The sequence below is a fragment of the Castor canadensis genome, chromosome 7, assembly GCF_047511655.1.
Source record: "Castor canadensis chromosome 7, mCasCan1.hap1v2, whole genome shotgun sequence".
In the NCBI taxonomy this organism is placed as follows: domain Eukaryota; kingdom Metazoa; phylum Chordata; class Mammalia; order Rodentia; family Castoridae; genus Castor; species Castor canadensis.
Genome location: NC_133392.1, coordinates 107,179,718 through 107,204,078, shown reverse-complemented (window position 1 = coordinate 107,204,078; position 24,361 = coordinate 107,179,718). Strand labels below are relative to the sequence as shown.

At 41.4% G+C, this 24,361-nt stretch overlaps 1 protein-coding gene across 3 annotated transcripts in view; it reads right to left on the bottom strand.

The window, feature by feature from the left end:
* Gng12 (G protein subunit gamma 12) overlaps positions 1 to 24,361 on the bottom strand; it is a 118,623-nt gene that overhangs the window by 54,636 nt on the left and 39,626 nt on the right. For 2 of the 3 annotated variants that reach the window (XM_074079794.1, XM_074079793.1), the window contains exon 2: positions 15,137 to 15,189. The exons of the other annotated variant lie outside the window; for it this stretch is intronic. The gene's annotated coding sequence lies outside the window, so the exon portion shown is untranslated. The remainder of the gene's footprint in view (positions 1 to 15,136; positions 15,190 to 24,361) is intronic. 3 annotated transcript variants of the gene reach the window in all.

Genomic DNA, 24,361 nt, shown 5'->3' with positions numbered 1-24,361 from the left:
ACACACACACACACACACACACACACACACACACACTGCCAGGCAGACATAGCCTCTAGGTTTTATGATTCCAAATGAATAAAGCAATTCCAGCAGTTCAACTGAGTATGTTAGTGATGAGCAAACTCCCTGTCTATGCAGCATCTGCTTTCCTTGGTGGGGGCAATCAGGCAAATCCCCACAAAGAGTCTACAGATGGGAGCATCGGGCTCAATCAGGGCTTTCCGCATAATTCCAGAAAGCACCCCCTTCTAGTTGCAGCCAAATTCCTCCTTTCTCTACCTGGGAAAACAGACCCTGAGGAATGGGAGATTCCCAGATGCTATAAGACTCTCACTTCTTTAGCCAGGGTTTCCAAAATGGCACTCCAGTGGGCCATGGTGAGAACATTCCCTAGCTGTGCTGGAACATTCTGCCTAGAATGCTCCACTATCCTTCTGTGAATGGAAGATCTCACTTAACTTTCTAGGTCTAGAGACCAATGCCTCTCCTAAGTCTGTCCACAGCAGGAAATGCTACACAGCCCATGATCCTAGTCACTGATCTGTCTATCCTGTGGACTGTGGACATCCTTAGAAGAGGGACTTGGGTGCTTATCCATCCTTAGGTATTCAATACCTGGTACACTGTCTGGATCACAGAGGTACCGATTCCTAAGGAACTGAAGATAAAGCAAGGAAATTAAGGCTGGAAGTGAATTATGCGATCATCTTGTTTAACTCTCCCCTCAAAGTATCACTAAGAGAGAGAGAGAGAGAGAGAGAGAGAGAGAGAGAGAGTTTAAAAACATGTATGTGTATGCATACACATATACACATACAGATGTGGCATCCTAGTAGAATGGAGGGTGTGATGATAATGACACAGAGATTCACTCACACCTTTCAGTGAGAGTGAGCATTACCAAGGTTAAAAAGCTTTTTCTCCTAATTTTCCAAGAAATTCGTACTATTAGAGAAAATGTGAAAAATATAAAAGCAGATAGAAGATAACAAAAGTTGACATGCAGATATATTTTCTTCTAATCTCTTCTTTATGAGTTCCTTTAAAAAAAATTTTTTTTGCAGCACTGGGGCCTCAAAGCTTGCTAGGCAGGTGCTCTACCACTTAACACATTTCACCAGCCCTGAGTTTCTAACGTAGTTGAAAGCACAATTTTATATTTTGCTCCTTTTTAGCAAAAGCACTTCTCTATGTGATAATAAAGAGTTCATAAGCACCATGTTTTTAAAGTTTTTTTATTTTTTTGAGATGGGGGGGTGTCTCGCTAATGTTACTCAGGCTGGTCTCAAACTCCTCAACTCAAGTTATCCTCCTGTCTCCCAAAGAACTGGGACTACAGGCGTGAACACTAAGAATGGCTCAAACTTATTTCTGAGTTAGAGAATAGGTGCAAGAATAGAACAAAGATGTCTCTCATATCCTCTCATCTAACTTTGGATTCCTCCAATGTCAATATATTTCTGCATTTACTTGAGCACCCACCTACTCTAGGAGGGAGGGAGAAGAGAGATATGAAGTTGTTTTACTCCCAAATACTTTAGTGTGTATTCCCTACAAATAAGGAGGTACTTATATGGACACACTATAATTACTCAAATCGGGAAATTAACACTGATAAACTACTATTATCTAATCCACAACCTTACTCATATTTTGGCAATTATACCAACAACATCCACTACAGTGAGAACAAATACAAAATTATATACCATGTTCAATTTCTGCATATACTTTAGTCTTCTTTCATTGGGATACTTTCTGAGCCTTTCTTTGTATTTCACAATATTGGTATTTTTTAAGAGTCAGGGCTAGTTATTTTGTAGAATGGCTCAGTTTGGGCTTGTCAGATGTTTCTTGCTGATGAGATATGAGGTATGCACTTTTGGCAAGGATACCAAAGGGATATACACAACTCTGCATAATGGTAACAGTTAATGACTGCAGTGAACATAAGCATTTCCTTATTACAGAATCCTGAGGTATTTTGAATTTTTGCTATACTCCTAAAATGAATCCCCTATTAACTACCTATTATTTTTCTTCAGTAATTTCTTTACTAATAATTTTACTGCTTAAAAGAATTAAGGTTGTTGATATTTTATTAGTTTTTTTTTTTCTAAAAAGCTATCAATTGGTAGTCCAACAAGGGATAAGTGTCTATTCCACCTCAGGGAACCTACCTTGCTTTGTATATTGATCTGCTATAATATACTTTAATTTGGAAAGACAAAAACCCGTACTGCATTGCTATTTCTATAGCTTTCAACTTAAAGTTGGTTACAAAAGGTGTTGCTCTTCCCATGACCCTGAATTTGTTTATTCATTCATTCATTCATTCATTCATTCATTCATTCTTTTAGTACATATTCATTGTGTCTGCTCTGGGTCATAAGATAATACCGAATGTGGAAGGGATATGAAACACACAGGTTGGTGTGATCCAGAGTACCTGAAGGGAGTGCTCCAGCTAGACAGGAATGAGACTGGTTCTAGCAAAAGACAAATGAGTTGGTGTGGCTGCAGCTGGGGCACATAGGAGAAGAGTTTGGGGCCTCTGCTGCATCTTCAGTTTCATCTCACATTACAGGGGCCCCTCTGCATCTATGGCTTCCACATCTGTGAACTCAACCAAACTCAGATTGAAAGTATTTGGGGGAAAACCCCTGCATTTGTACTGAACAAGGATGGACTTCTGGGAAGAGGGTTGTTATTTCCTAAACAACACAGCACAGCAACTATTTACTGAGCACTTACATCATAATAGATATTAAAGGTAATCAAGAGATGATTTACAGGAGGATGGCTATAAGTTATGTACAAATACATTTTTTATAAGCCACTTTTAAAAGCAACTTGAGCATCCATACCTTTTGGTGTCCACAGGGGGCAGGGAAGGGTTCCTGGAATCAATTTCCCATGATACTAAGGGACAAAGTACTTACCTTGGGGCACAGATGCCCAAGAAAGAAGAATATTAATGGCTGTGTGTGTGTGTGTGTGTGTGTGTGTGCGTGTTCTCCAAATAATAGGGGTGGTGATTGTGGCCACAGGCAAGGAAGATGGGTGTTCACAAAGAAAACCAGACAGCTGTTCTTAGGACTCTGGTCCAGAAGGAATTTCAGCTCTCCAGGGTCTAGTGCCACCTCTGGAGTTCATCAAAGTGAATTGGGAGGAGAGAGAAGTCCAAAAACTAGTCCTGGGAGAAATACATTATCTCCATCTCAAATAAATCTATTTGGTGCTTAGGGCCATTGGTTTCTACACACTCTAGGCAAAAAGCAAACATGATACTGGCAAAATTTTTTCTTACATAAAAGTTGCATGAAGTGAAAAACTAGAGTAGACAAGATATGTAAGAATATTATCAATAATTATGAGAAGCCTCTGTAAGATATTAAAAAATAACTCACAATAACCTACAAGATGTCTACTCTTTTCCATTCATATCTTCCTTTTAAGGAAGCAATTTATCTGATGTATGAGTAATGAACAACCTCTTAACAATGTCATGTCCTCAAATACTTAAGTGTGTCTCAAGTGTTTCTGAGAGAAGAGAAAGAAGAAAAAAACCATTAAAATTATCATTAATATAAACATTATGATTATGCCCTCTGCTCAGAGGATAAAGATCCTAAATAATGAAGAAACATGTTCATCCAGGGATGACAAATACCACTTGCTGAAAAAAGATAGTAGATGAGCTTTTTCTTATGAAGGTTTTATTTACAGAGGACACAACAGAAGCTAAATAATTGGATCAAATCTTTGGATAATTTACAAAGGACTAATAAAGGTATCAAGATAAGCTCATATTTAACAGAAGATGAAACATGGGGGAAGGTAGTTATATTGCAACTATTATCTCTCTGATTCTGATCTGCATTTTTCTTTAAAAAGTGTAGGAGAGGCTGGCAGCAAGTAGAGTGCCTGCCTAGCACGAGGCCCTGAGTTCACACCCAAGGATGGCAAAAAAAAAGTATAGGAGTAATAGTGGAATTACCACTACTTAACGTGACAAAGATTCATCCTGTCCTGGCATTTGTCAGTAACAAGTGTAAATGAAAAGATGCAAGCAATTTAAACTAGCAAGGCTAAATCAAAATAGCAATGTGGGCAGCACAGCAGAAGTTTATAATTTAGGACCTCTAACAGATATCCAGCTTGTGGCTGAAAATTCCGGTTTTGGGTTGGTTTTACCTCACAGCCACAACCTCAAGGAAAGAGAGGACGTGCAGTCTCATGAGGCTTTGCTATAACTAGTATTGGTGCAGGGCTTTTGGTCAACATTCACTGTAGATTTAATAGGTATGAGCCCTAAACCTGGTGGCATTTTACTCTTTGCATACATGAGTATCAAACCCTGATTTTAAAATAATGATCTCAAGGCAAAGGAAAAAAGAAAAATGAAAACCACAGAGACCAAGCCCCTCTCATCCCAAGCTGACAGACAGTCTTTCCAGAAACTCAGTGAGAACTCGGAGGGTGCCTTGTGTGGCTCAGTTTAAACAATTCTCTAGTTCTCCTCCAGGGAGCAGAGTTGATCAGCATTTCACACTGATTTTGGCATAGTGCTCCAAAGAAATTCATGTACAAAAAGGCCAAAACCTCCTCCCGTTCTTCTCGATGCATTCCCCCTGACTGATTAGCAAAGTGTTCCAGCACTTTTGAGCAGAAAGAGGCAGAGGACACAATTTAGTGGGCAGGGAAACCATCAGCACAGTCCTGTGGGCTGGCCAGCCATTCTCTTAAGATGTGAGATTAGAGCTAGGGTTTTGCCAAAGCTGATACAGCTTCAAAGATATTATTCTCTTTCTTTTTTTTAAAGGAGAATTTTCCACTGGGTCTATCTTAGTCAGCTGATGCTCGCTCCCACCCTGCCTCCTTCATAGGGCCTCTCTCTGAGCAACCACAAAGCCACTGGAGGTCTGAGAGTGTGGCCTTTCCTTCCTGTAGGGATGGTTAGGACCATTTTCCATGCTGTGGACTGTGTCTGGTGGCCAGGAAGGAGCCCAGACAGCAGTTCCTGGCTGGACCTCCCTTTCCACTCCCTTTCAGGGTCAGGATTCCCCAGTGGGAGCTCAGGTCTAAACCACAGAAGGCACACACACACACGGGGCTAAAGCCTGTTCCTGGGAGATGCAAACTGAGTTTCAACTTCTTGGTGACCACACAGCAGGGCAGAGGAGAAGCCTAGACCCAACTTTTATGGGTTCTAACACAATTCTGAGGATCCTCTTTAGATAACAATACAAAATGAGGAATGGCAGAGGAGCAACAGGGCCTGGGAGGGGGCTAGTGCCACTGAAGGGCTGTGAAATTTAAGCTTCATAACTGCTATTAGCTCCCTGGTAGGCACTGCTCCTGAGGAGTGGACAGGTGAGTAGTCCCCGCAAGCCTTGTTCACAAAATGATGGCAACAGTATTTCTAAGGACACGGGGTTCAGTCTCTTCCTCAGGGGATGCACTGAGGAACCTGGGAAGGAAGTGCACAAGGGGTGGCAGTCTGCAGTCTCCCTCTTCCTCCAGCCCATGGCGGGTGCTCAGTAGATATTTGCTGAGCAACCAACTGAAGCAGTCTGCTGGTTGCCATTGACCTGTCTGTCTCCTCAAGGCTGCACTGCTTTCTTCTTTTTTGGCTGACTGACTGGCCACCCTTTATGTCCCCCATGTAGAAGGATTATTACCCAGGAAGAGTTTAAGAATGGCCCACACAAGAGTGGGTTTCTTGCTCACCTGGGTAATTCATTCACCAAAGATGGTCAGGCATAGGTTACAAACACTACAAAACCCACTCCAACCAGTAACGCTGTAGTCCTCACTGTACACCCCCCCCCACTCTGGCACAGCATGGGTATGTGGTTAGGAAGACTGGGTGGGGGTGGGGCTGGAGCTCCACATGCTTGGGCTCCACTACTGCCCAGGGACAGGTCCTGGAGGCGAAATGCTAGTAGGGACACATGCCACAAACTCCCTTGCTTGGCATCCCATCTCTGCTGTGGTGCAGCTCTCTACACCTGCCTAGCCAAACCTCAGTCCCCAGTTTGGGTCAACCCAGTAGCTCAGGCCTTGTTTTTTCCTTTTCCACCCATAGTGGATCACATCCCTTTACTTAGACCTCTTTGGATTGACACCTCTCTTTTTATTGGAAAGAGTAAAATAAACTCATGTGAATTTAAAATAAATCTATGATTGCATATATTCACAGTCCTTGAAAAACTAATATGTAAATTTCTCTTAATCTGGTGGCCAAATTACTTACCCAAATCTTAACAATGAAATGAGGTGAGGCCTAAAAATATGGAAATTTGGTTAATTTCTCTATGTACTAGTTTGATATTTATAAGCCAACCAACTACTATACGTTCTTCTTTCTTGAACAAAACACCGAGAACAACTTCTTACATACAAAAGTCTCTTCATGAAGCCATTTATCACAGGGAAGAAAAGTGTTCTTCAAATTCTTATCTGAGAGATGGAGATAATACTGTGTTGGGAAAATAATGGCCATCATTATTTGAGAACTTATTGTGTGCTACATCTGTGCTAAGGACGTCATATAGATTTTTCATGTAATCATCTCGATATAATATTAAGTGGCATTATCCCAATTTAACTGACACATAAACTGAGACTAAGAGGCAAGAGACTTGCCCAAGGTCACACAGATACTTAACGATGGGTCAAGGCTGGGAGGGCAAGCCTTATTTCTCTCTCAGTCCCTGTGACACACTGCCTCTGCACATGTCATGCTATAAAGAACTAGTGCATTTTATAGAAGCAGGTGGCTGTACAAATTTTTACTTTTCTCTCAAATTTCTATTTGATTTAAAGAAAGCTTGTTGCTAGAGAATTGAGCTACTTTTTATAAGCCTATGAAAGTTTTTAGAGATTGTCACACTAGTCAAATGCAAACAATAACAGCTACCATTTATTGCACATACACTACAAGGTAGGCCACTGTACTGAGTTCATTACATGCATTGTTTCCTTTCAAATGGCTATCTTGTCAGGCAAATGACATTATCCCCATGTGATGGATGAGGAAACTGAGGCTCAGAGAGGTCAGGACACTGTTTAGAGTGTCTAGGTAGCTGAGGGAAGATCTGAATTCTAGTCTATCTGCCTGTACTATCCACCTTCCTGGTGCAAAATACACATAAATAGAAAGTATGTTTCAGGTAATAGCATGTTAGGTGTTGCATATGTTTCCAGAGCTTTGAGGGACCAAACACAAAGTGCTATATGCTTTCAGGTCAAAAGAAGACAAGAAGTGTACAGGGAACTAGTTCTGTTTTCTGAGCTCTTCACTCCAGCATCAGCAGGCAGAAAGCTCAAGTGATGAGGCTCCAGGAGGGGAGAGGTGCGGGGACTACATCTACCAACATCTGTCAACAGCCAGTGGAAATAACATGGTTCACATCTGAATTCATGAAAGGGAATTGCTGAGAGAACTCGTCCATGAGGCAGCTACCCAAAATGCATTTAGCACATTCTTAGGCCACTGTCCCCAAAGTGACTCCAACTTTAGCTGACCTCACCACCTTGCTAGTAATGTGTCATGTGCTCATTTGAGTGAGGGTGGGGGGCCTAAATGGAGAGGGTTTTCAGTGTTTCAGAACTCATTGTCATAGTGGCCTAACGTGTAAAGGACAAGTCATGTTGGCAGGGAGGCTGACACTGAGCATTAAAGAAAAGTTACAGAAAAGGTGGAAGGGTGAGTCTTGGGAGTGAGGTGGAGCACATTCTGCCAGGATTGATTTTGCTGAGTTCATAAACTGCACAGAACCAGGACCAAGAAGCTCCCATGATGCACAGCCAATTGGCTCTCAGATCAAGAGAAACCATATCAGGGTCATGAGCGTGAGAAACAGTGACTGAGCAGTTTCCAAACACACACAAGCTCACTGCAGAGGTTATAGCAAGTGCACTATGGTGTGCAGGTAGAGAAAACCTACCCAGGGACACAGGTCAAAGGCTTTCATGTGGTCAATGAGAACAGGCTGTCTGAGTCTCTCTTTGAAAACCTGCTGCCCAGGCCCATTTTCTCAGACAATGCATGCACATGCATGCATACACACACACACTTCTGACCTCCTCAAAGAGAACCTTACAGGAAGTACGGTTTGGCTAGGTAGGAGCAACACCTTTCCAACAAATCCAGATTGTGTGAAAATCCAACAGGCTGATTTGGAAGGGAGAGAACTCCCCACGCCTGGATAGGTTTCAAGTACAGGATGAAGAACCTCTTTCAGGGTGTTGAAAGGGAATTTCTTGTAGGGGGTCGAGGTTTAAGAGTTAATGTAACAAGAAGCTAAAGTGGAAGTTTCCACTGTAGCATCCAGATGGGAAATTCCAAAGTGAAGGCCCGGACCATAACGTAGACAATTTTGAGAGGTCAACTAGTTGGCACTCCATAGGAGATCCATAGGAGGATATCAACAGGTCAGGACAGTGGAAAGAGGCGAGCATTCTGTAAGGAAGACTCCTTGGAAATGCCCTGATTCCTATCATCACAGAGGTAGATGGTCTTTCATCTTAAGCCCAAAGAAATGGGCTTCAAAGGCAGCCTTGGGATGGTTTGATATGTGTCTCCCAGAGTCCCGGCACTGTGGTCTAACATTTTCCTGAGTGAGGGACTAAAATGTGAGAGGGCATTGGGGTTGCCCCATCCCAACAGCAGAATACCAGCTTTGTCCCTGCCCCAGTGGGAGCTAAAAGACTGTGAACACCCTGAGCACCTGGGAGCCAGCCTGGGTCTCCTCAGAACAGATACTACTCACAAGTGCGTGGGCTTGCAAGAGAGATCCCGTGCAAGGGCTGGATTGGAGACCAGAAGCTGCCGAGGGACAGTGACAGCTGGCAGGAAGAGGGCACTACCTGATCGAGAGAAAGTCAGCAAGAAACCAGAAGAAAAGAGGCCCCCTTCCTCCATCAGCCAGCTCAGAGGCTAGGACTTGCTGTGCCTTTCCTCTCTCAGCACCTGAAGAGACCCAAAGCAGTGGGCAGCTAGAAAAGGAAGCAGCCCTCCCTGGAGGATGTGAGGAAATAGACTAGAGGGCACTGAAAATTCCAAAATGAGCATGTGAGCACAGGTGAAGGGGAGAGCAAGCGAGAGAGCAAGAGAGGGAGAAAAAAAAGGGAGAGAGGGAGTGCACAGGAGAGGGAGCAGGAAAGGGAGCAGAAGAGGGAAGGGGAAGGGGAGGGAGAGGGGGAGAGAATGGTATGTGTGTGGTGTGTTTGACTTTAAGTGGTCCTCAGACTTTTCATGACCTAAGAGTAGCCAGTAAATGAGGGAATGCACACCTCACTGAATAAACTTGAAAGGAACAGTGGGAAACACGAATAAAGCTGGGCTTAATTATGTCTCACGAGCATGCCATACAATGTTCTAGTTACAGCTAACATTTGCAAAGCATTGACTTGGCACTGGGCCAAGGGCTTTACAGACATTACCTCATTCAGTCCCCTGACAACTCCATGAGGCAAGTATTATTATCTCCTTTGACAGAAAGGAAACCGTAGTTCAGACAGGTTAGGCAGCTTGTCCAGGGTCACACAGGTAGGTAAGTAAGTAGGGTCATCATTACATGTGCTCGACCAAGTCTGACATCAAATCCTGAACTGTTTTATCCTCATAGATGAGTGGGTTCTGCAGAACATTTGTGACTGAAGCAGGACAAGGTGTAAGCTCCTGCCCATCCTTCCTGCTCAGGAGTCTCTGAATGAGAAAACCAAAGAGCAGTTTGAAAACCACTGAACTGCATGATCAAGAGATTTTAGCGGTCTCTTCCAATATTTTCCAATTATCTGTGGGTAGAAGATGGAGAGAGGAGGACCCCCAAAAGCAGAAAGGGGTGAGAGGAAAAAGAGTATGCATCTTGTATCTCCAGAGAAACAGCTGGAAGCTGGTTCCTGCAGGTTGTACTACAACAGATTTGAGGTTCTCAGAATTACAGTCATGTGCATAAGTATATAGTTCTGATATTGCACAGAAAGCACTTAGTACAGAGCCTGGCATTAGGTAAATGGCAACTCTGATTGTGAAAAGTTTAGCTATAAGCCTGAAAACCTCAACATATAATTTAATGCAACATGCTCAGCCACTGACATCACTGTGTCTGCTCCATCGGAAGCAATGTTTACCATGGACGCTAGATTTCACTTGCTGAGCCAAGGCCAGAGACAAATGCATACGACTAAGCTAGCCAAATCTAAAACAATTAGAGTAAGTCAAGCAGTGGTTCTTCAGAAACATGGGAGCAGCTGACTCCCACAAGAAAATGATGGAAAGCACAATTCCTTTTTCTGGTAGCAAGGTGTACACATACAATTCAACAAATAATTATGGAAAGTTCATGAACCCAGTGAGGTTCAACCATTGCCTCCAGGTTAAGAATGACTGCTGTAGATCCTTGAGCTCTTGGCCATGAGGTCCTGAGGCCAAGAGCTACCCACAAGTCCCACAGTGGGGTAATTCATTCTTGTCCCCAACCACATGCTCACTATTTGTAGTCTGGACTATGACAGCATACTTGAAGTAGGTAGCAATGTCACTGAGGCTGAATCTAATTTTCAACCTTTTAAATGTAATGGACTCCAAATTAAGAATTTCTAAATCAGTACACATTGGTACCTACAAATTTTATCTGCTTGGAATCCTCTCATTCCTTCCTTCCTTCCTCTGGCAACAAAACCTTCTTCTTTTTTTTTTCATGGAGAACCCATTCCATGTGATGCTCGTGGGATTTGCCATCTCTCAGGGACACATGAACAGCCCCAGTCAAAGAGATATTGCTTATTGTCTACTGCCCACTTCCGCCCATATTGATTCAGGCAAGAATTCAAACTGAGCCAATCATGATGCCTCCTTAGTACTGTGTCTAGAACTATGGCAAAAGAGTCACTCTTACACCAAGATCCATGGCTCTGAGAACAGTGATTGATGCTGATGGGTACCTGTGCCACCATGTGAGGGAGAGTGTACCTGAGAATGAAGCTGACAGAGCTAAGAACAGGAGAGTGGGAAAGGAGCGAGGGATGGAGGGGGAGAGAATATGAATGGTTTGATGGTACCCTTTGAGCTTTCTCACTACAGCTATGCCGGTCTCAATATAGCTATGCCATTAAGCCTGAACATACTAGTCATGCAAGCCAAGAAACTAGGTTGGATATCTGTTGATTACAACCAAAATAATTCAAACTAATACACCTGATCTGAAGAAAACAAAGCTCCAGAGGAATTTTCCTTTCATGGGTAGTCTTTGTGGAATTTTGGGCTCCTTTCTGATAATAACCCTGACTAAATTAAAATTACTTCTTCCTATGAAATTCCTGTGAAAAGTCGAGTCTTAACATGACTCCTGTATTACCCCCTGCACCAACAGTTCATCTTACCAGTACTGCCACCAAGCAGATGCTACCTCTTGTAATGAATATTTAGGTCATGGACAGAAACCTAGAGACTCTTCAACAGCACAGTTTATAGTTGGCTACCATCAAACAAGTACTTGGAGTCAAGGCCCGTGAGCTTCTCAAACTGTCCCCCAAAGGAACTGAACTCTCCAATATAAGAAATGGCTTAGGATTACGGCTCAAAACAGAAGAGTTTGTGAGTGTAAGGAAAGAGGGACACACAGGTCAGAGAAGACAGGGTCAGTGTAAACTCTGGCTATTGAAAAGGCACTCTCCAGACCGAATCATAAGCTAGAATGACTGGGAGTCAAGAGATAGAGAACTCACAGAGAGCACTGGCAGAAAGTTGTTTGTTATTCTTTTGGAAAAGGGATTTCAACTCAGGTGCCAAATCTGGTCGACAGCCAAATGCCAAGATCCAGCATCAGAGGATGGAGGGAAAAGGGGGGGTGATATGAATAGATGTATTTATTATTCTAGCTGAAACTATTAAATTTTATCTTTGGATTAAGCAAGGCCAACAGAGAAATGCAAACCTGGACTGGAAGGGCTTTTCTTGGACTATGTTCAGGTGTTACATCGTATCTACATGGAGGATAGTCCTAGTTACCCTATTTACATCGTATCTACATGGAGGATAGTCCTAGTTACCCTATTTACATCGTATCTACATGGAGGACAGTCCTAGTTACCCTATTTACATCGTATCTACATGGAGGACAGTCCTAGTTACCCTATTTACATCGTATCTACATGGAGGACAGTCCTAGTTACCCTATTTACATCGTATCTACATGGAGGACAGTCCTAGTTACCCTATTTACATCGTATCTACATGGAGGACAGTCCTAGTTACCCTATTTACATCGTATCTACATGGAGGACAGTCCTAGTTACCCTATTTACATCGTATCTACATGGAGGACAGTCCTAGTTACCCTATTTACATCGTATCTACATGGAGGACAGTCCTAGTTACCCTATTTACATCGTATCTACATGGAGGACAGTCCTAGTTACCCTATTTACATCGTATCTACATGGAGGACAGTCCTAGTTACCCTATTTACATCGTATCTACATGGAGGACAGTCCTAGTTACCCTATTTACATCGTATCTACATGGAGGACAGTCCTAGTTACCCTATTTACATCGTATCTACATGGAGGACAGTCCTAGTTACCCTATTTACATCGTATCTACATGGAGGACAGTCCTAGTTACCCTATTTACATCGTATCTACATGGAGGACAGTCCTAGTTACCCTATTTACATCGTATCTACATGGAGGATAGTCCTAGTTACCCTATTTATTATAGGGATGCCGTGCATTGCCCCAAAGAAATCTCCAAAGTCCTGAATCATTCACCTTACTTCTTTTGAGCGATGGCGGTGCTTTATTCTCTGGCCATGGCGAACTGTTAACTGAGTGCGTTCTGAGTTAACAGAACTTCTGACTACTCATAAGTTCAAGGGCAAATGACCTGCTGGCAAATAAACAGGCTCCTTCCATACACTGGGACCTCATCTGACGTCATCATACTTTTCCATCCACACACATTTCCTTCCTTATCTTTCTGAATCTCACTGTATTATACGGATATTTCAAAGCCACTCAAAAATCTGTGAAAGCAAATAGGTACCAAGACTAGATCACCTCAATCAAAATACACCAGATGGTGACCAGAGCACTTAACAAATGCTACCTGCTATGGTAGTTGTTATGAGGAAGAACCAAGTAAGTAGGCAAGGGGTGGTGGCTTTGGACTAGAATAGTCCTGATCCAGGCTACCAAGTCAGCAAATGCCTCAGCCCTTTCCTTCCTGCTCTTTGCCTTATCTCCTGCATATTCCACCTGTCCTTGGGTAGCTGGATGCCATCTGACCCATCCTTGGGCATCCATACCTACTGTCTCTTTAGCACTATTGGTGTTCTTCCTTACTCAACTCCTTGGCCAAATCAAAAGATCTCCCCCTTTTAACGAACCTTGCACTGGACCATGAAGTTGTTAATAGCTGATAGCTTAATGCTCTTCTCTCAGAGACAGGTACATTTTAACCACACAAATAATTCACTAATGGTAGAATGTACTATAAAAACGGTACAGATGCAAGTGAACTGGTGAATTTTCCTGTAACTCTGAATTAGCTCTACATAAAGCAATCAAGACAATGCCTGGCACACAGTCAGCATTCAAACATCAGCAGACACTACTTATTACTACTGTTGCTGTTAATTCTATCACTCCACCACTGCCACTCAATCACTTGCTGCCTATTCCTCTACCACCACTATGTAAGTAACTGCCCTTTTGAAAACACTGGCTACTCAGAGATCCATAGTCAACTAATGCATTGAAATTACACTGTGTGGTCTATAAAGCATTTAAACATACATTATCGTTTAAAAAATCTTCCTCACAACCCTCAAGTCAAATATCATTCTCATTTTGATGAGGAAACTGCAGTTCAGGATGGTTGCATTTGGAAGGTTCCAGAGCCGTGCTCAAACCCAAGTCTTGTAAAAATTTCTTGTTCTTTCTATAACAAGTGGTTGCCAGCTGCACAGCATCACATCAGAATCATGGGAGTGATTCTGGGACCTACCCCAAACCTAACAAATATGGATGGTTAGACAGAAGGGATGATACGAAGCTGTATTGCAACAGGTGTCTTGTGTGACTCGAGCTGTGGGATGGTCCAGGCTGCTTACTGGTTGACTAAGGACCTGCTTCACTCTAAGCCTCTTCTGGAGACCATGAGAAAGCCATATGGAATCTTCTGTTCTCAGAAAGCTAACAAAACAACAGAGGAAGGAAGATTAGCTAAGGTGAAAGAAGAGGTCAAACCCAGAGGGCACTGTTTGGCTTGGGAGAAGTTCAGAGTGAGTGAGACCGCAGATGGCAAGAGTAAGTCTATGATGTGGAAAAGGGAAGATTCTGTGGCCTTGAAAAATGAGAAGGATTTCCAGATAGAAAAGGAGTAAGCAGAATATGAGAGAAGAGTCACACTACTGAGCCCAGCCCAAATCACAAGTCCACACAATTGGAAGATAAATAAATGACTGTCATTTTGAGTAAGTAAATTTTAGGGTGGTCTATTACTCAACAAAAACTAACTGCTACACACTGCAAATAACAGTACAGGCTGCAATGCTAGTAGTGTCACATGAAGCCCAAGAAACTCTTCCACTTAAAAAGTACATTATTTTCCTAGCTCTAAAGGATGTTTTCTACTAATGCAAAACTGTCATAACTACATTACAATTACATTTGGATGAGACGAGTAATGAAATAAAAAACAGAGCAATAACTATTGTTAATAGATTGTAGTTATGAGCCAATTTGCCTTACAACACACTGAAAGGAACTGAATTCTTTGGCCAAAGTAATGCTTTGCTGTTTTGGATACTATCTGAAACAAGCAGACCATCAACATGGGCCTGGAAATAGTTCCATTACAAAGAAAACTTTTTATTTTAATAGTATTTGGCACTGCAGTCATGTATCTCTTCCTTGCCCATGTCCTTAGCTAAAGAACATGGGTTGCCTCATTTTTTTTAAGGCACGGAAACATCATAAATCATTTTGGAGGGGAAAAAAGTGCAAACAGACATCTAGTCATAGTACTGGTAGAAATACATTTAACTTAGAAGTGTGAATATCATTTCAAAAATAATATCACACAGTCACTTTGTTTTAATAATGACAGAGAACTTACCAGTAAGACTTTGTGTGGTCCACTGTTTTCAAGTTTTAAGTGTTAGAATGAATCTGAAAGAGAATTAAATAAACATTCAGTAAGTAAATCATATTTGGAAAGGATGTGCTTTCGATCCCAAGTGACTGCCATAATGTTGAGTATTTATTCTTTTAGTTAAAGATTAACAAAGCCTTTTCTGGCTCCTAATGGAGTAGGGAGTGTTTTTTTGCCTACATATTTCAACTTCCTGAACAGAGTGTATTCTCTCATCTACTTCAGGGAGTGCTCAAAGTCTGAGACCAGAATAACTATAAATGGTAGTGTTTTCATCCAAACCCTCCAAGTCAGTGAAAGCCTCTGTAGCTGTTGCTTTTGCCTTGGTCACACAACCGCCTCTGACAGCACCAACTCATGGCTGCTTTATGGAGCCACTACTGGTCCTGTCTACGGAAGGACGATAGGAGGGATACCCCAGGCTTTCTAACATTGGTCACCTCATCAGTTAAGTAACCACAAAGTTCTGTCTTACTGATGATAGTTAGCCTCAGGGTGTGCTACTCAAGAGAAACATAACGCAAGCCACATATGTAACATTAAATGTTCTAGTAACCACATTAAAAGAGTGAAAGGAAACAGACGAAATTAATTTTAGTAATATATTTAACTTAACCTGATTTATGCAAAATATTATCATTTCAATGTGTAGTGCATATAAAATTGCTACAATATTTTGTTCTTTTTTTTATTTTACAATAAAATTTATTGTGTATGTTTGAGGTTTACAACATGACATTATGGGATAGATAGATAATAGATAGTAAAATGGTTACTATAGTGACGCCAATTAAGATGGCTACTATCCCAGTTACTTTCTTTGTGACAGGAGAAGCTAAATCTACTTAACAAAAGCCCCTAATATGACACAGTTTTATTAACTGGGTCCTTTTGTTGTATGCTGGGCTCTAGGCTTGCTCAACTGCTACTTTGTATCCTTTGACCTACATCTCTGTCTTTCCTTTCCTGTCTCTATTTTTCATGGTAATTCTTCGAGATGCAGTACATCTCAATTCAGGAGAGCCATACTGTAAGTAGGCGACAGTAGTGCCGACATACTAGACTGCACAGGTCTGAGGAATACATTCTTAGACTGCAGGGTCTGGCAAGGCTCCAAAGCAAGTCAAGTTCATGTGGAGATTTTGTTCACTTATCCTGCTTCTTTCAGTTATCTATCACTAACTCATTTTATAATGTCTTTTTAATGGAAATCATTAAGTAGTGAGAGCAAATACTGTACAGCACTTCCTTTGTGCTAGGACATTCTTGTTCCTGCCGCCTCAATGAATTCTCACCATAACTGGAAGTGGTAAGTACATCATCATTCCCACTGTGTAATGAGGAAACTGAGGCACAGAGAGGCTAAGTCACTTATCTGGGGTTATCAGATGGTGACAGTCTGCTTGCAGACCATGCTCGTAGCTATTATTCTCTCAATTAAATCTGAACAGCTCAAAATAAGATAATTACTTTCAGTTTTAATTATAACCATCAAATGATCCAAGTCTGCTCTCATGATAATATGGTTAGATAACAGCACTGATGGGCAGCTGGAAGAATTACTGGACGTGCTAGCAAATTAAATTAAAACAATTTGGGATGGGAATACAAAAGCTACAAACAGGCCTGGGATCAGAGAGAGAGAGGCAAAGTGTCTGAGGATCTGTTGATGATGAGGGTAGAAGGGAGAGGCGCTTCTCATGGGGTCTGTGGAAAATCTTGTCTTTGTGATTTGTCTCAGGGAGGAGCCTATCGCTTTCATCAGACTCTTATGGGGTCATAAGCTAGATATCCCCTACAACCTGTCTTAGCAGGGTAAGGAGTTAAGACAGGAAGAATCAAATTGAAAGGTATTGAGAAAACACATCGTTTTCACTGTATTAATCCATGGGCTCAAAGAAACCACACTCAGCGAGCAAAGTCAGATCCACACACATGAGCGCCTGTCTAAGTCACACAGGAAGGAGGGTGGTCAGTTAGTCAGTGATGCTCTTTAGAATGCATAGGTGGAGGTCTCTGCAGGGCATGGCTGCCCAGTCTCACATACAAGGCATGAACCTGCTGAAAATTCCTACTGTGGCTTCCTCCAGGTTTTATGAGGCAGTCATGCCCCTCAGCCTTATCTAAAAAAGCCTGCATGACCTCATGCCTGTCCCCTTTCCTAACACTCGCTGTGGGCTTCTTGTCTCTCAGGAACAGAAACCTTTTACAAGGCCCTAAACGCCCCCAGGAGTGACCTAGGGACAACTCTCTGGTAAGAGTAGTAAGTAGGATTAGTTCAATTCAGTTGACAATTCCATAGCACTGCTACTCATATCAACAAAAGCTGCTCTTTATGGAATTACACCCAAGTGCTTCGCAAGCACTGAATCCTCTTACTGATTTACAAGGTAGATCTTATTGCTCCTTTTAGCAGGTAAGCAAACCGAGGCACAGAAGTTAAGTCAGTTCCCTAAGGTCACAAGACTTGTCAGTAGCAGGACCAGACTGTGAACCCAGTCAATTGGTTCCGGACCCTATACTCTTAACAACTACACCATACCTGCAGCCCACTAGGTTCCACTGTCATCTACTCTCACCCACCTCGTACTTGCTCTGGTATTGCAAGTAGCTCCTATGTTTCAGTTTCTCATGTGCTGGCCTCTCTGCCCACTTGTTTGCAGAACCCTTAAAAGCTGAAAATTATCCTTGTAGCTCATCTTTGTCTTGTTAAGACCTAGCAAGGTGTTCAGAATACAGCAGATGCTCAAGAAAGGCATGCAGAGGAAAACGCTGGAATAGCCCTGGGAGGATGGGAGATAGGGCTATAAACTTGGGCTTAATAAAAAACACACCAGGGTGAAGAGTGTCCAGATATGCACTTTAACAAAGCAAGTTTTAGTTTCATGTTTGTTTGTTTGGTGGTACTGGGGATTGAACTCAGGGCCTCACTCTTGCTAGGCAGGCACTCTACCACTTGAGCCACTCCTCCAAGCCTAACTCCAGCTATCAAATCTAGATGGTACCAAGGAGATGATCACTTTCTAGCTTTGCTCAGTACAAAAGCAATTCAGAGCTTGGCAGCATTGATCATAACTCCAACAAGCTCATGGCTTCACTCTACTTTGCATGTGGTCTTAAGTGATAGCACATGTAAGTAACAACACTCAGCAGTCTTGGCTAATCAGTGGAAAGGAACAGCAGGAAAGACACATTGAAAGATCTTTGGCTGCCTGGAGAAGGTTTACACAATCTCTTTCCTGCAGTACTATATTGTTTCTTTCCATTACTATCTAAACTCCATTTCAGATGACTATGAAAAGTGACCGAGGAGGAAGTCACTCTCCTGTAACAGTGGAAAAGACAAAGTTTCAAGATCTGGGACACTTGAAGACCTCTAGGGAGAGAAAGAGTTCTTTGTAGCACACACCAAAGATTGCACCAAGACTGTGGCCCAGTTTACCACCCACAGGTAAATGCAGTTAGCCATAACACACATCCTTCCTACCGTATCCAGAGTGCAAAGACATCCATGTAATCTCTTCCCATGTATGGGACATAGCATCATCTGTCACTAACAACCAAATTACAAGTCTGTAGTTTGGCTTTTGCTATCTCCTCTGTTTCTGCCATAATAACACAGAATAACATTACTTAGCTATTGTTGAGAGGTTTCCAGAGTACAAATTACGTGCTGACCATGGTGGTAGATGTAGGAGCTACAGCAGTGAATAAAGTAAACAGTGTTTCTGATTTGAGGCCCTTATATTGTAATGGAAGACGGAAAATAAACACATTCAGAAAGCAGTAAATACAATAATTTTAAGCAGTGTTTAAATTCTAAAGAAATTTTTTTCCACACAAGAAGGGGGTAAAGTGACCTAATGAAGAGTCCAGCGAGGTCTTTTTGGTGGCCATATGTAGGGATCCAAAGAGACAATAGCAGCTAATAGTAACCAATTCTGAAGTCACTTGGTTATTTAGGTGAGCTATGATGGTACCTTCCTAGTATGGCAGCAGTAGAGATGAGAAGGAGTGGATGCACCCGGAGACAGACAGATTGGCTGAACTGGATGTGAGCCACAAAACCCAGAACTTTTACTCAAGCAATTGTGTCAATGATGACTTAATTTACTCAGGGAGAGAAACAGGTCAAGCAAGGAAGAAAATCAAGAATTCTAATTTGACCTGGTTAAGGTTGAAACATCCACAGAGACATGTCAAGAAAACATAAGGACATGTAGAAAGTAAGTCTGGCATAGCGTTACACACCTATAGTCCTAGCACTTGGGAGACTATAGCAGGAGGAGAGTGAATTTGAGAACAACCTGATCTACACAGCACATTCCAGGCCAGTGAGACTTGTTTCAAAACACCAAAAGCAAAAACAAAATAAAAAGAAGTCTAATACTGTGCTGTTCAATATAGCCACCACTAGCACATGTGAGTATTTATGTTTAAATACAATTAAAAACTCCCCCAGTCACATGGGCCACATTTCGAGTGGCTACTTGATGGACCAGTGAAGGTATTCAGTGTTTCCATCATTGTAAGAAGTTCCTTTGAACAGGGCTTGTTTAATGTACATGATAACCTATAAGATTCCTCTCATTACTTTAAGGTTTATTGCAATTATAAAATATAAAATTATAGCCCTGGGAGATCTTTAATTTTCCACAGCAGTTAGATTCAATCTGCCTGAATGTACTTGCTTCTACTCTCATTTTAATTCTTTAGGGAAAAAAAAAAGCATATTTCTAAGCACCGTGGGGAGAAGTGGAATAAACGTTGGATTTGTAGGCCTGGTTGTCACTATCAGTGACTTTCAGCAAGTCACCTAATTTATTGTGTGCTTCCAATTTCCCCACCTGCAAAATGAGGAGTGACCCTGAATGGACAAGGTTGACAAGAATGTTAGAGAATGTTTCCAGCTCTGGAGATACAGCTACTGTTCTCCACAGGTATATTTGTTTTCACTTGCAAATTCAGATATAATATCTCAAGTGGCAAAACAGATGTAAAAGGGTTTATGACACACATAAAGAACTCTACTCTAGCTATAAATGGTAAGTGCTCCACAAAGGTGGGTCAAAGTTGCAAAAAAATCCAAGCTATGCTTTAAGCACACCAGAGAAATTTGTCTGTTATTAGATGCTGACAGGAATACTGATTTTATAAAGCAAGGGGATGCTATCTTGTCAAAGAATCACAAGTGAAGTCTTGAGCTCCAACAGTAAAAGAGATCGGAGCAAAATGCTAACATTTTGCCCCATTGTGCAAGGGGTTCTGTTTCAGGACACAGCACACCCTGAAAGGTGCACTGGCCTACTTTAACCAAATAGTATGTACCACCCCATTGTCTCCACCTGAAGACCAACCGACTCCTGGCTGGAAGAGCTGGTCTGGGCTGTTCATCAGGAGAAACTCTTCTACCTGATCACCATCCTTAATCCACAGACTAAAATTTTGTTTTTAATTGTGGAGCTGGTGGCATATGTTCTTAACTAAGGTGAGGCTAACCTGAGGGTGAAGTATTCTGATAACATCTCAGCTGATGTGAAATTTAAGAAGTACACATGTATCCTCATTTTAATACACTTTAAAAGAATATATTAAAAAGTCAAGTGAAAACTAAGTTGAATTATTACATTCAATGTGTTTTCCCCCCACTTTCAACTGAAAGGGCAGTGGCAGCTTTTAAAGGATAGCAAGTTTCTTTGGAATACATCCACATTCCCACCATTGCAGTGCTGCTATCTCTTTTTGGCTATTACTTTTGATAGACAGATGCATCATTAGATGACTTTGTCCTCAGTTTATATGCCATTGGTAATAAACCTTGTAAGGTGTTGGAGTTGGACAGGTCTAGGGGGAATTTTGTCCTTGGACAGTTTATCTCTAAGCCTGCAATATAAAATAAGACTAAGAATACCTTTTGCATATGGTTGTTGTAAGGATAAAAAGGAAAATACTAGCAAAATGCCACTAAGAAAAACTCCATAAATGGTGGCCATTAATGGTTTTCTTCATTTCACTTTAAATTTTAAATATCTTTTTGTATACTTCTACATGTAGTCTAAGTTCCTGTCATGTTGAAAAGCCATGAAATACTAAATCGCTCCTCTCACACTGGACATTTAGGTTACTGACAGTTTTTATTATTACAAACACAACTGCACTGGATATCTTTATGCTTTAGCGTTTTCTTTCCTTTGTCTTATTTCCCTAGATCTCTTGAATTCTAACAGAATTGCTATGTGTTTGTTTTTCTTAAAAGGGATTTTTATAATATAAAATAATAATACCAAAAAGTACCAATAATAATACCTAGGATCTTGATGTTTTACACATAGACTGGTACTGCTAGTGCTGTTTTATTTTGCATTTCTAAGACAGTGAGAATGAACGTTTTTCATGTTTATTAATGGTTTCTCATCTTTGTTCATTCTTTGTTCATTCACATAGTAGGATTTTGATATTTTTCTTATGAATGTGAATGACTTCTTTATAGTTCATGATCATCAACACATACTATATATATTCCCCAAACTTTTGCAGTTTTAAGATAACCATCTTTTCACTTATATAGTATATAGTAAATAATATACAACAGCCATGTTTTGTTTAAACCTCACAAGCTGTGGCAATGCTTCTTGGCAAACTGTTTTGCTTTTGATTGTTTGTCAAAGTCCGTTCACACCCATTTTGACCTTCTCAGAAAGCCTGGGAGGGAGCTGGGGAGTTGTAACAATTGCTATTAACAGCAGGGAAAACCAGGGTACCCACTGGCCAGGTGATTGTGGCAGGGTACCTGAATTATGGGAGCTATCAAGATCAGATTCTGAGCCCTTCTTTCTTTGAACCACAGGACCCCTTGGTGAAAGGAAGCTTGTAAGGTATATGAAGGGATGATGGATTTTGTGCAACATGGGTTATTATTCCAAGCATGATTCTATAATATTTCCTACTGGAAAACCTTTACATACAACATCAGGTAACCAACCTGGTGTGGTGCACTGGAGGCTCTCAAGAAATGTGAGCAAATGGAGTGAAGCCACCAAAATGATGGCCATGCTTATGCAGTGTTTTACACAGGTAAAATTATGTAAATAACTTAGACCTAAATGAAGTTTTCCTTTCCTCCTCCTCCTCCTCCTCCTTCTTCTTCTACTACTACTACTACCAGGCATGAATACCATGTTTTCTCCCAAGGATACCCTCATTCTTTGGCTCAGTGAAAGCACTCCTCTCCCTGAATTTTTACGTTTCCACTGTCTTCCCTTTATCACAGATACTTCAGAATACATTGCACTTCTGGATGGGAAGGACTCAAGGGTCCAATCTTATTTGTAGTTTTAGTTCATAAATTGTCTAGCACCCTGCTCTGCACAGAGGAGCACTAATTCATGTTATATAGAGAGATGAAAGCATTTTATATAGTTAAGAGACAATGGCTTTAAAAAAAGAGCACATTTTGGTTAAAATAAGAGCAGTAAAGTACAGGACACTTTAACTACATATTCTTTGCTGTATTGTTCTGTATTTTGGCAAGTACATTGTCCTAAGACAGTTCCAAAGCACCCTTATGCCAGAAGCTTGCATTAGCTAAATAATACTAAACTATATCAAAGAGAATGGCCAACTTTGGACAAATGTGTTTAATTCTGTAAATAAATCTATGCCTTCATTTGCAAATTCTGATATAACTAATTCCTCAAAAATCCAACGTGTATGCACATATACACACATCCCACAAGTACTAAAGTCTTGGTCAGCATTTGGAAAAAATTCATTATAAATATGGAACATCTGTTTCCTAATAACAGGAAAATTCACAGGAAGTGATTAATGTTAACTAGGGAGAAAGAAAAATAATCTGGATCAAATTATGAAACAAAAACATCTAAAATTCACAATTTAATACAGTATAGCCTGTAAGTCATCAGATCTTCAGAACCAAGAGGAAGAGTTCACGTCTTACTGAAATACTTGTCATGGTAGAAATATTTTTATTTCATATATATACAAATAAGCATAACATTAATGCCCTCATTCTACATAATATATACCTGGGGAGGTATAGGATCCTGTCAAGGTATTTATAGTTAACCCTGGCAGGTTGGGTTGGCCATTTTGTGTGTATTTTCCCAATGCCTTACACAACAAACTAAGACCTGATGGAACTGGATGGCGGTCTCTGGATGGAGGGGCTGACTCTTCTGAGAATGATCTAGTGTGGGTTCACCTCCCCAGGAGAACTGGAAGGACAATAATCAATAGCCACAAAGCAAGGCCAAAACAAACTGTAGAGGGAGGGGATTAGTAGCTTGTTTGTCCTTCTACCATCCTGATCTTTATAAGCTTCTCTGGTACCTACTCTGTACCTGGAAATGTGGAAGGTACAAAAGTGGGAGTACAACAGAGAACAAAACACGATCCCTCTCTTCGAGCCTACTGTATGCTTCGGTGGCATACAATATGATTGTAGTAAGTACAAGAAGCTCTGAACATGCAGAGGAGGGTACCTAAACCAGTCCAGGATAATCATGGAAGGTTTTCTGGAGGAAGTAGTGTCAAAGCTAACATGTGATAAATGACCAGGGTTAACCAGAAAAGGGAAGGAGTCCCTATGCAGGAGTCCTTTGCGTGCTAGGGCCAGAGATCCAGATGGGAGAGAGACCTTATCGCCTAGGAGGCAGTAAGCAGGCAAAACCTAACATGGGTAAATACAGCAAGAACTATGGAGCTGATGGAAATGAACGCAACCTCTAGCATCTTCATAGGTAAAGCAAGCACTGACAGGAGGCAATAGCAAAGTTTTTTTAGGTAACAGGTCTCTGGAAGACAGACTGCCCCAAGGTCACAACCTCAGTTAAGACCATATTGGTCCCAATTCCAAGGAAAAGCCAATAGCCACCTTCCCAACCTGAGATGGGAATAGTGAGCAGGTCTCATTACTGCCCCATAAAGAAGAGTTAGCTCCATTTACAGGGAAGTTACTGGCATTAGCAGACCAGTATCTGCTGATACTCCCTTCTGCTAATTGATTCTGCTTCTGACTGGGAAACCAACTCAACTTGTTTGCCAGGACTTTCTGAGTTTTAGTATCGGACATACTATCTCCTAAGCATCCCCTTAGTGCCACAAAAGCCAAGATGGTGGTTAAGATGACACTGAGTATGTGGGGTACATGATGTGAGCATTAGGATG